The following is a 13,471-nucleotide window of genomic DNA, read 5'->3' as shown; positions in this document are numbered from 1 at the left end:
TCCAGTGTTCTTGCCTGGAGAATCCCAGGGACGACGGAGCCTGGTGGGCTGCCATCTACGGGGTTGCACAGAGTCGGAGACGACTGAAGTGATTTAGCAGCAGTAGCAGATACCACTCCAGTTTTAAGGCAAAATAGATCCGTGAGATGACTTGTCTTTCAGTTACTTTTCAAGGTGAAGTCAGTTGACACGTTTTTGCTTTGTTAGTTGAAACAGTTGCAGAACCCCTCATGAAAGTTAAAATTGAGTTGCAGGATTTTGCGCCCAGCTCTTCTAGACCAGACTCACCTGCTCACTTGTGACTTCCCTTCTGGGGATGTGTTCGCTCTGTGTTCTGCTGTGCTAGGAAGTAGTGGAGGCTGCAGCTCTGAGTTCCCACCTTCAGCTGTGGTTGAAGAGGAGGGCAAGAGAAGTGAGAAGAGGGGGGTGACTTTCGTCAGAAGTAACGCCAGTAAGTCTCTGGGCCTGAAGCCATTTTTTTCTGATCTGAGGGATACTGAGAAAATTGGATTACTTCCGATTTATTCCTGAGGACTGGACCATCTCTGAAATGGATTTGGGGCCATTTCATGTGGGTCTAAGGGGAGATTTCTACACCCATTGCTGTTTTCAAAGTTTACTGTTCCTCCCATACTGATCTGCTGCTGGGCTGGCTGTGGATTGGGGTGTAACTTATCATTCTGCTTCCTTTCCTTCCTTCTGTAAAGTACACTGCTTGTTAGGAGCTGTGAGATCCTTGGATAAAAGAGATCTGTGGTCAAGCGCTGTGGAACGGCACACCACCATGACCACTCAGGAAGTGGAGAAGCTCTGAGCATAACCGGGTCTGAACCCGCGGCACCTGGCGTGGCCTAGGATCTGGCTTGGACTCCTCTCGGGTTGTTGTGGGTCGGGGGCTGCTCCCTCCACTGTTTGTCTGGTGCGGGATGTGACGCTCTCACTGACTGGCCCACTGCAGGATCTGCTGAGTTGTGTCCCTCACATGGAGGACGTCTGTTGCTTTGAGCAATCCTTAGTTGTGTCACAGTCTCTGTGTCACACCCCAGGCCTACAGCCTTGGACAAAGACTCTAAAGCACACTATGGTGAAGACTGCAGGAAGCAAGCCTGGGCAAGCGGTTGTGCTGGAGTCAGAGGTCAAGGTGAAACGATGGTGCCTTAGATTTAAGTAGCACTTTGTAGTAGTTTGCAAATGGATGTATTTCAAGTTCCCCCTACCCCTCTGGAGGGGTCTCTGTAATATTGGGGATGGCTGTGGATTATTGTTCTTCCTTCTGGCCCAGGATGAGTGCCTTGGGGAGACCCCCACGTGGTGTGGCCAGGACGTGAGTCTCCCTCCATCTCTGCCTTGTGCAGTGGTGTGGGGACCAGCAGGTGAACTTGACTGTACGTGCCCTTGCACTGCCATGGGCACAGGGCCATGGTGGCTTCTCTGAGGTCATCCACCAAAAACCTGAGGGCCCCTGTTTCTTGAGTACAGTCTCTTCCTCGTGGCCTGAAAGTTTACCGTTCCTCCCGTACTGCTCTGCAGCTGGGCTGGCTGTGGATTGGGGCATAACTTATCATCCTGCTTCCTTTCCTTCCTTCCGTAAATTACACTGCTTGGTAGGAGCTGTGAGATCCTTGGATGAAAGAGATCTGTTTATTTTTCCTTTTTAAAATGTGTCAGGAGATACCAGACACTGAGCTTAGTGATTAAGGGTTAGGACCTTAAGTTCCTCTGAGTTCTTTTTTATGTAATTATGCTAATTTCCTCAGACAGCCTCTAAATCACAAGCAGTATCACAGAGGTGAACCAGACACTTAAAAGTCTTTTGAGGAGAGGTGCTGTACCAGTTCCAGCCATATGTAAATTTATGGACATATACCTCTTTGTATGATATTCCAATTGAAAGATAATATTTTGATGAAGTCCACAGAAGATTGAGTGAGTAATTTAGGTGCAGAAGGGGGCCACCCAATAGTCATTCTGTGTTGCAAAGCTGCCGTGTCTAAATGAAGTTTGAGGATGGATCTCCTCTTCGGTCTAATATTTGATATTTGATTGGGGTTTTCCAATTGGCTTCACCATCCAATTTTTTTTTTTGGGGGGGAGTATAGTTATATATAAGAGAAATAGAGTCCTAGAAATGTGGAGTGACTGCCTACCTAGGGTTTTGTAATATGTCACAAAAATGGAAGCCCCCGAAACTAGATTTTAACAACTCATAGGAAATGGACGGAGGTGGATCAGTCATTCCTCTAGCACCCAGAGCTGCTGTCTCAGTGAACAAGAAAACGATCTCGTTTCTATGTGTTGTGAGACAGGAAGCCTTCTCTACATCTTCACCCTTGCACACATCACCACAGACCACAGAGAAAACGAAGAAGAAATGGATTCTACATTTTGAATAATACTTCTGTTTCTCATGCTGTGAGAAGACTTCGCTGCCCTGTTTTGATATTTCTTTACCTTGAATCCAAAAGGGGACGCCTGCCCCAGGGAGATGATGAACATCTCATCATAAAGCCCAGGATTTTATTCCACCATGTCCTTTAATGTCCTTGCATGATGCGGATGTGACTTTTTGCACTGCATGATGTTTGGGGGCAAATGTTAATGTCAAAACGATACCTTCAATCTCATTGTACTCTCATCTCCCCTCTTGGAACAAACTGAAAAAAAAGAGGCATGACTCATTTCTCCTGCTTTCTGTGTTTGAGGATGACTTTTCAGATAAAAATAAAAACAGAAGAAAATATGTCTAGTAAAATGACACGGGAAACAGTGGAAATGTTCTGTTCCTGTTCGTTTTCTGCCCTGCAATGTTGCTTGGTCAAAATAAAAGTTCCCTGGGAAGTATTGAGTGGCTGGGCTTTTATCGTCTACAAAGATTAGGGCGCCCTCTGGTGGCATCTTCAAAATAATTGCTTCTAAACGATTTTTAAATAAAAGAATTTTATTGAGAAATCTATTTCAACAATAACTCAGGTGACCTTCTCCAGTGGTCTTCAGCTGACAGGTTTTCTCAATGCAGATATATTTATACTTTTCAAAATTGTTGATGCAAACAATTTAACTCGTCATTGTTATGTACCCACATCTTGTTTAGAGAATCTTAAAAATCTGCAGATTACAAAAATTACAACCAGTAGCACATAAGCTCCTTAAAACACATAAGATATGTTCGTGAAAAAGGGACAATGAAAATATTGAAGTAGCATCATAAATCGCCTTTATTCCGATCCACTGATGAAAGGAGGTTAGTTTGCGTTGAACTTAACACCTCCTTGACTGCTGTATACACAAAGTGTTTATTTTTTTTCCTCCCTCCCTCCAAATTTTCACTTTACATGCCGAGTCTCATCCTCTTTTTCCTCTATCTGCTACCAGCAAGTCTGTCTATGCTCCCACACAGAAGCAGTAAAAAATTATTCTAGACCAAAGGGATTATCCAAAGGCATCGATACAGCATGTTCTTGATTTCCAGAACAATCTTGCATTAGTTTTATGTTGCTGCTGTACCACTGCAAATGTAGCAGCTTAAAAATGTGTTGAATGTATTTCCTTGCTCTCTCCAGGTCACCCACATTCTTTGCTTCTTGGATATCTTCCTGCATCTTCAAAGTGGCAACATTGTATCTCTCTGCTTCTGGTCTCTCTAGTGAGAGACCCTTTCCCCACTGGCTCTTTTAAGGACCCCTGTGATTGCATTCAGCCCACCTAATGCAGGCAACCTTCTCTATTTTAACAACCTGAATACAACCTCCAACCTTAACTCCTCTTTGTACAATATATGCAGGTCCAGAGATTCATGACCATCATTCTACCATGTAAATCTGCTGACTGTAAACCTCCATTTCAAATATCCTGTTTAGTCTCCCTGAACCATCGATGTCTTCCAGAAATTTCGGAATGTCTTAAGTTTTAATGACAAGCAGGAAATCCTTTGTCATACCGTGTGATGAATTTGATTTCATCAAAGTATATTCACTATAGGAAAAATATTAATAATTCCATCTTTATGAGTAAGGGGGAAATTTTTCTAGTTTTTAAACTGACACATACTCAGGTGTGACAGATACAGGAGTTTCACAATTAGATCAAGTTTTAACAACACCTGCATTTAAAGACAAAGCATTAGAAAGCTTCTTTTGAGAATTGAATATTGTTTAGCAGAGGGTGACTTAGGCCTCAAAATCTTAGGTTTATGAGCTGCTCCATGCCAGGTCCCAGCTTGTTCTCACAGGAAAGAGTCCCAGAGAGCCTAGTGAGTCCATGATGATGTTCAAATGTACCAAGAGGCATAGAATTTCCATTGATTTCAGCCCTTGTAAACCACCATCTGAATACTATATTTGTCTTTTCTCTCTGAACAGCCCAAGCAAGCCTGTCTTCATAGGTAATCCCTTGATGCTGGTCTGCTTGTTTTTCCAGCCTCATGCTTGAGGAACTCATAAGCGCTCTGCCTGCCCTGAAGTCTCTGATGAGCGTGTGTTGGCAGTTCTGTCTGGAGCAGGTGGTGTGGGGAAGGGACAGAACTCCCAGGCCAGTGGGGTGCCTGGATGCTTCACTAGTTACTGTCCTGGTGCCAAATATTATAGTTGTGGACGCTGTGGAAGCCGGCCCAGACCCCTTCACTTGTCCAGAGTTTTCATGCCTCAGGATTTGCAGTTAATAGCATCCTCCTTTTTCAGAAAATGGTCCTCAGCCAAATGAGCCCCACTTAGGCCAGGATGTTATTTATGCCCGTCATTCTCGACCAGGGTGGCTGTGGCCAATAAATGCCAAGGCCAGATGGCAACACTTAGCAATCACAAGCAAGGTAGTCAGAATTAGTGCAATGGGCAACAGCGACAGCCTGGGGCTGGTGCTGACCATATGGATCTTTGGAGACGGCTAATAGAAAACGAGTCTCCAGACACAAAATACATGGGAAGACAGTGGTATGCAGAAATACCTTCAAGGGAAATTTGATAAGGCCCAAAATGTTGCTGATTCCCAGGAACCCCTTCCAAATAATATGGCTGCTAGGTTAGGGGAGGGAAGGGAAATATATAGGCCAAGTGATAAATGGCCCATGTGCTCTAATTTCTTTTTTCTTCTTTAAAACTTTTGGCTGCACTGTGTGACATGTGGAATCTTAGTTCCCTGACCAGGGATTGAACCTGCACCCTCTGCAGTGGATGTGTGGAGTCTTAACCACTGGACCTCCAGAGAAGTCTCGCTAATTTTTAAATGTACAATTGGAAATGCTATACTTGGCAACTGGAAGAATTCTCATGTCAGTTTTTTTTTTTTTTTTTAACCAGTAATAAGTATTGTAGAAGTCCTTGAAACCACCTCTTTCAGAATAGACCGTAAATGAAAACCAACATTGCATCCAAGGGAAACGGCAGAGGTTAGTGCCCCTGTAAAGGACTTTGAGGTATAGGTGCCCACTCATACCTATTCAATTTACAAGTTTGTCTCCTTAAAAACCAAGAAGGATCATGGCAAATTATGATGGATTCCTGTTAACTGAACCAAGTTACAACCCGCGGAACCTGCAGTGTTTGCTGTGGTCTCTTTACTAGAGCAGATTACATCCACCAGCACATAAACGTTGGCTGGGAAGTAGATTCTCTTCAACATCCTTCAGTTCACATCTATATGGAATGGATGACTAAATGCATTTATGGTCTTGACCCAGGACTCTATTAATTCTCTTGCTGTGTGTTATGATATAGTTGAAAGGGACCTAGACCATTTAAACATTCCACAGAAAATCATATTGGTTCACCATATTGATGACATCACGTAACAAGCAATAAGAACTTGATGAGCAAGAAGGGGAAAGTGCTTTGGAGGCTGTGGTTTGACATAGGAACTCCGGATAGTGAGAGAGAGATTCAACAAAGGCTCAAAGTATTGCTAAATATGTGGAATATCTAGGGGTCCAATTGCTTGGGGGAAAGCCAGGACATCTCATGCAAAGGACAAAATTATTGTACCTTGTGTGTGGCTGTGCTCAGTCATGTCTGATTCTTTGCAACCCCATGGACTGTAGCCCTCCAGGCTCCTCTGTCCACAGGATATTCCAGGCAAGAATACTAGAGTGGGTTGCCATTTCCTTCTTCAGGGGATCTTCCTGACCCAGGGATTGAATCCTTGTCTCCTGTGTCTCCTGCATTGCAGGCAGATTCTTTACCACTGAGCCACTTGGGAAGCTTAGACATCTACAATAAGAAAGAAGCATTATGCTTGGTGGGTCTGTTCAAGTTTTGAAGGCAAGATGTCCCGTACTTGGGAAGATTGTTCTGACTTCATTCATTGAGATGGGAATCTTCTAGAGCCCAGAACAAGAATGGGCTCTACAGTAAGAATAGACCGTAGTGCAAGTAATCCTTCTCGTGCTTGGGCTATATGACTTGGCAGGTCCCACAGTAGGTAGTAGAGATAGATACAACACAGAAAGAAACAGTGTGGAGTCTATGACAGCCTCCAACAGGAGAGTCACGGCACAGATCCCTAGGATGCTGGACCAAGGCCATGCCATCTACAATAGAGAATGAGGTACCATATGGTATTTTGTCATAGACATCTGAGTAGACTGGGACCATGACCTTAATGAGCAGCCCACTGTATGGCCAAGGAACTGAGGCAGTGGGTACATGACTGTGGGACCTGGTGGTTCTATCACATTCTATATGTTCATGAGGCTGCTGGCTTGAAAGAGCTTTGGAAAAGTCTCCTGAAGGGGCAGCTGAGACACCTACTGGTAGGAATATATTGTGAGAGTGGAGCACCACCCTTCAGAATACAGTGTGCTTTTCAGAGCCAGTGGCCATTGTATGGTACCCTAAATTACACAGGTCAGGAAACAAGAGGCAAGAAATAGAACTGGCTGACTCAATGTCACTCCAAGAGCTTCGGCTGGGGAATTTGTGTTTTCCATCCTTCCAAGGTCAGGCTCTGTGGATCTATAGGTCCTACTTCTGCAAGGGGGTGGGGAGTGGGCAACGAGAGTCCCCAGAAACCAAAGACTATACCACCTAGTTACTTAGAACTCCTCAGGCTGGGAGACCAGCAGGCCCTGAAAGGCTCTACCATGCTGGCAGGGATTATTGACTATAGTAACTACAAGGAGATAAGATTCTGGGTACATAGTGGAAGAGGGAAAAATACGTTTGGCATTCAGACAGTCCACAGGGGCATCTCTTGGTGCTCCATGGCTGGTTATAACTTGCCCAATAAAACAGCAAGAGCAGTCACTGGCCTGAGGAATGTATGGTGACCAGGAACTCAGAGAGGAGGTTTATAGCATCAGGTAGCAGATATGCAAAGAAAGGGAGTCTAGGATGTGTGCTGGAGGAGGGAGATAGAGTGTCACGGGAGGCCTTGGGAACCATGACACAGCTGGGCTATAATTCAACACACTAACTTGCCTCTTGGGAGTTCATTCAGAAATTGTGACTGTGCCAATATGTAGCAAGCTTAATATGATAGTGAAAAGCAAGAACTCAAAAGGAGGATTCCTTCACATCACTTCAACAATAATCTGTCTCTGGTCATGCTTCTGTGGAATCTGATCTAAGACAGCTGTCCACCTCTCTGCCTGACTTTTTCACGTGGGGGGAGCTTTTTGTTCTGTGCTGTGTAAGGGTACCCTGGGAAGCATGGCATAGTGAGGACTATATTGTTTTTCTTCTTGCTCAATAGCTTATCAGCCCTGAGAAAGAGTCTAGAATGCAACTGCTCTTTACTTCACACGCCTAACCCACCACCTTAGTATATTTTAAGTATCATCTAATTCATGAGTGACAGAAACATTCATTAGCAACCTCACAACACATCTTGATTTTCTACATTATGCACAGAATGCTCCATTTCATACCTTTCAAAGATTGATTGGAACTTAAGTATTTACTCCTGTCACCACCTGTCTTTACAAATTATTGATCAGGGTTAGACTGTGAGATTTTGTTTCTCACTTGCTTTACCTAGACACCCAAGTTAAGCAAATATCTCTCTAAAAATGGTTACTTGGGGAAGAGTAGGGGAAAGGGATAATTAGAGAATTTGGGATTGACATGTACATGTTGCTATATTTTAAATGGATAACCAACAAGGACCTACTGTATAGCACAGTACTGAACTCTACTCAATATTATGTAACAACCTAAATGGGAAAAGGATTTGAAAATGAAGAGATGCTTGTATATGTATAACTGAATCACTTTTCTGTACACCTAAAACTAATGCAACATTGTTAATCACCTATACTCAGTGATAAAGAATCTGCCTGACACGATAGGAGATGCAGGAGATATGGGTTCGATCCCTGGGTAGGGAAAATCTAGACAAGGAAATGGCAACCCACTCTAGTATTCTTGCCTGGAGAATTCCCATGGACAGAGGAGTCCGTGGGCTACAGTCCATGGGGTCACAAAGAATTGGACATGACTCTAATATATAAAGTATACTTTATATATTATATGCTTTATAATATATAAAGCAATACTCTAATATATAAAGTAAAAAGTTGAAAAAACATACTGCCTTGCAGAAATGTCCTCATATGACCTAATCATTAGCCCATTTTATCAAGGACAGTGTGATACTTGTTATACAAGGTGCGATACTTACAAACCTTTTAAATTGGGGTTAATGTTTGGTTATGGATGTCCAGTGGCTCCAGAACCACTTGTTTAAAATGCTGTCTTTCTTTCCTTGAGTTTTTGCACCTGTGTCAAAAATCAGTTTGGTGTATTTGTGTGGATCTATTTCTAAGTTCTCAGTTATGTTCATTTGCTCTCTGTGCATCTCCCTCTGCCAGTATCCCACAGTCTTGATTACTGCAGCTATATAAATAAAAATTGAATTCTGGCAGACTGCTTCCTCCCACTTTCTTTTCTTTTTCAAAATAAGTTAGCTATTCTAGCTCTTTGTCTTTTCCTCTAAATTTTAGAATAATCTTGACTATATCTATGAAAAAACTTGCTGGAATTTTTTGCCAGTTTTATTGAGATGTAATTAACAAATAAAAATTGTATATATTTGTGGTATACAATGTGAAGTTTTGATAGATGCATATGTTGTGAAATGATTACCATGATCAAGCTGATGAACATATCCATCATCTCATATAGTTATCATTTTTTGTGTGTTGTGTGGTAAGAACATTTAAGGTCTCTCAGAAAATTTCAATTATATAATATGGTATTATATTGACTACAATCTCAAAATTGTATATTAGATGCCCAGAAATTCTGAACTTTAGAGTTCTTTGACTGACATTTCCCTATTCGCCCCATCCCTAGCCCCTGGCAACTGCCATTCTAATCTCTGCATCTATGAGTTTGACTTTTTTAGATTCCAAATATAACTGAGATCATGCAGTATTTGTCTTTCTGTGCCTGACTTCTTTCACTTAGCTTAATGTCCTTCAAGTTCATCTATGTTGTCACTAATGGCCGAATTTTCTTCTTTAGGATTTTTTTGTCTGTAAAATTCTGTCACTGCAGAGACAATTTTACCTTTTTCTCTCCAGTTTGGATGCTTTTTGCTTTTCTTGACGTATGCTCCTTGGAAGAAAACTTCTGACCAACCTAGACAGCATATTAAAAAGCAGAGACATTACTTTGCTAACAAGGGTCTGTCTAGTCAAGGCCATGGTTTTTCCAATAGTCATGTATGGATGTGAGAGTTGGGCTATAAAGAAAGCTGAGCACCGAAAAATTGATGCTTTTGAACTGTGGTGTTGGAGAAGACTCTTGAGAGTCCCTTGGACTGCAAGGACACCCAACCAGTCCATCCTAAAGGAGGTCAGTCCTGGGTGTTCACTGGAAGGACTGATGCTGAAGCTGAAACTCCAATACTTAGGCCACCTCATGCGAAGAGTTGACTCATTGGAAAAGACCCTGATGCTGGAAAAGATTGAAGACAGGAGGAGAAGAGGACGACAGAGGGTGAGAGGGTCGGATGACATCAGGGACTCAATGGACATGAGTTTGAGTAAACTCCGGAAGTTGGTGATGGACAGGGAGGCCTGGTGTGCTGCAGTCCATGGGGTCACAAAGAGTCAGACACGACTGAGCAATTGAACTGAACTGAACTGACTTACTCTGTTTAGGACTTCCAGCACTGTAGTGAATAGAAGTGATGAGACTGGCATTGTTGTCTTGTTCCTGAGCTTAGAGGAAAAGCTTCCAGCTTTTCACCATTGAGTATAAGTTGTGCATTTGCCGTATACAGCCTTACTTATGTTTAGGCGCATTCCTTCTAATTTATTGAGAGATTTTATCACGCAGGGCTGTTTTAATTTGTTACATGCTTTTTCTGCACCTACTGAGATGATCATATGATTTTCATCCTTCAGTCCATTAATGTGGTATATCACATTTACTGATTCGTGTATGTTAAACCATCCTTGTATCCCATGGATAAATCCCACTTGAGCATTGTGTATGATCCTCTTAACATGTTGTGGTGTTGAATTTGGTTTACTAGTACTTTATTGAGAATATTTACATCTATGTTAATCAGGAATATTAGCCTAAATGTTTTTTGTATAATTGTTGTCTGGCTTTGGTATCAGAATAATGCTGGCCTTGTAAAATGAACTTAAGTGTACTCTTTCCTCTTCTTTGTTTGGAAGAGTTTGAAATGGCTTGGCATTAATTCTTTAAATATTTGGTAGAATTTACCAGTGAAGACATTAGGTCCTGGCATTTTCTGTGTCCGGAGGTTTTTTGATTACTGATTCAATTTCCTTCCTCCTTACTGGATATTCATACTTATCGACTGGTCAACACAGGGACAAACTGGTGACGTAACGACGTTAATACGTGTTGCCCACGTACTGTGTGTAAGGCAGTGTGCGTTGTACTATTAGTAGTAGTACGTTATCGCTTTCATGTGAAGGAAATGGCAACCCACTCCAGTGTTCTTGCCTGGAGAATCCCAGGGACCAGGGAGCCTGGTGGGCTGCCTTCTATGGGGTCGCACAGAGTCGGACACGACTGAAGCGACTTAGCAGCAGCAGCGGTAGCAGGTTTCATTCATTTGATAAGTGGGCAAACTAAGTTCAGAATGATTAAATTCTTTGCCTGAAATCATGTGTCCAGTAAGAACCGGAGGTGGATTTGATTGATTTCAATTTGACTCTGGCTCCATTACTGAAGCTCTGACCAAACTAGAGAGTCTACCGCTGAAGAGCTCATTTGCTCATTCTTGCTTCTACAGTGTCAAATATTGGTCTATAATCAGAAAAGACCCTGATGCTGGAAAATATTGAAGGCAGGAGGAAAAGGGGACAACAGGGGATGAGACAGCGGATGGCATCACTGACTCGATGGACATGAGTTTGTGCAAGCTTTGGGAGATGCCAAGCCTTTGACTGTGTGGATCACAATAAACTGTGGGAAATACTGAAAGAGATGGGAATACCAGACCACCTGATCTGCCTCTTGAGAAATCTGTATGCAGATCAGGAAGCAGCAGTTAGAACTGGACATGGAACAACAGACTGGTTCCAAATAGGAAAAGGAGTATGTCAAGGCTGTATATTGTCACCCTGCTTACTTAACATATGCAAAGTACATCATGAGAAACGCTGGACTGGAATCAAGATTGCCAGAAGAAATATCAATAACCTCAGATATGCAGATGACACCACCCTTATGGCAGAAAGTGAAGAGGAACGAAAAAGACTCTTGATGAAAGTGAAAGTGGAGAGTGAAAAAGTTGGCTTAAAGCTCAACATTCAGAAAACGAAGATCATGGCTTCTGGTCGCATCACTTCATGGGAAATAGATGGGGAAACAGTGGAAACAGTGTCAGACTTTATTTTTCTGGGCTCCAAAATCACTGCAGATGGTGACTGCAGCCATGAAATTAAAAGACGCTTACTCCTTGGAAGGAAAGTTATGACCAACCTAGACAGCATATTCAAAAGCAGAGACATTACTTTGCCAACAAAGGTTTGTCTAGTCAAGGCTATGGTTTTTCCTGTGGTCATGTAGGGATGTGAGAGTTGGACTGTGAAGAAGGCTGAGCGCTGAAGAATTGATGCTTTTGAACTGTGGTGTTGGAGAAGACTTCTTGAGAGTCCCTTGGACTGCAAGGAGATCCAACCAGTCCATTCTGAAGGAGATCAGCCCTGGAATTTCTTTGGAAGGAATAATGCTAAAGCTGAAACTCCAGTACTTTGGCCACCTCATGTGAAGAGTTGACTCATTGGAAAAGACTCTGATGCTGGGAGGGATTGGGGGCAAGAGGAGAAGAGGATGACAGAGGATGAGATGGCTGGATGGCATCACTCATGACTCAATGGACATGAGTCTCAGTGAACTCCGGGAGTTGGTGATGGACAGGGAGGCCTGGCGTGCTCCGATTCATGGGGTCGCAAAGAGTCGGACATGACTGAGCGACTGATCTGATCTGATCTGATCTGATGGACACGGAGGCCTGGCATGCTGCAGTCCATGGGGTCGCAGAGAGTCGGACACGACTGAGCAACTGAACTGAATCAGAATGTAACAAATAATAACTGCTTTGCCCACATCAGGGCAGCAACTGAGTTATGAGGGTGTGACACAGGGGAAGCAGTCTGCAGGAAGTTTGAAGAAAGGGCATCCTTTCTCGGAATGTAGTCACTGGGGGATAGTGCAGAGTGGTGCCTCCCTGGCAGCTGACCTATGAAATCTCTGTTCAGTAGTTTTTTAGAGCTTTCTGAGTCTGCATGTGATTCTTGGGAGACCCATCTGTGAGCAGCTCCTCACAAATAAATAGCTGAACTTTATATCATTTTTATGGTTGATGGTGAAATAAATCATAGGTCTGGGAAGAGTGTGAGCTTGAAAGTTGGAGTTCTTAAAAATCGTACTTCCTCTGGGGAGGATAAATGCTGTGGTTCTTTTGTTGTGCTAATGACAGCCTGTCACTGTCTGTCTGCCGGAGTCGCGCTCACTGAATAAATGCTGGTAATTGCTAATTACTTCAAGAAACTGACTCATAGCCTGCGAGTGACTTGCATATCAATGTTGCAGGTCCCTTGTGCTGGTTTTCCTTTGAGAGCTGACGTCTTGTTATCAGAGTCTGCACACTGATTTCTTCAACTTCCTGTGGGTTAGGATTGGTTCAAGTGTGACTTTTTGCAGGGATATCATTACCAGGAAATTTAACATGTAGGCAGTGGGGTTAATGTTCATTGTTTCTGGCCATTTCAGTCTGCAGATCATGTTTTTTTCATTCCATAAATAGTGGAGACAATGAAAAGCTTTTGATTAAATCTCCAGTGTGCTAGGCATTAGGGGCTGATGTAAGTGGCTACCCACATTTGCTGGGTCCATCAGTGTCTTTGACTTCTCAGAAACTGTATCAGCCTACCACAGTTTGATGGCTGTGTTAGACCCAGCTGCCTGGAGGAGGGCATGGCCACCCACTCTAGTATTCTTGCCTGGAGAATCCCACGGACAGAGGAGCCTGGTGGGTTACAGTCCATAGGATC

The sequence above is a fragment of the Bos grunniens genome, chromosome 9 (assembly GCF_055505025.1).
Source record: "Bos grunniens cultivar Pamir isolate PY7600 chromosome 9, Bosgru_T2T1.0, whole genome shotgun sequence".
Taxonomy (NCBI): Eukaryota; Metazoa; Chordata; class Mammalia; order Artiodactyla; family Bovidae; genus Bos; species Bos grunniens.
This window is presented reverse-complemented; position numbering follows the sequence as displayed.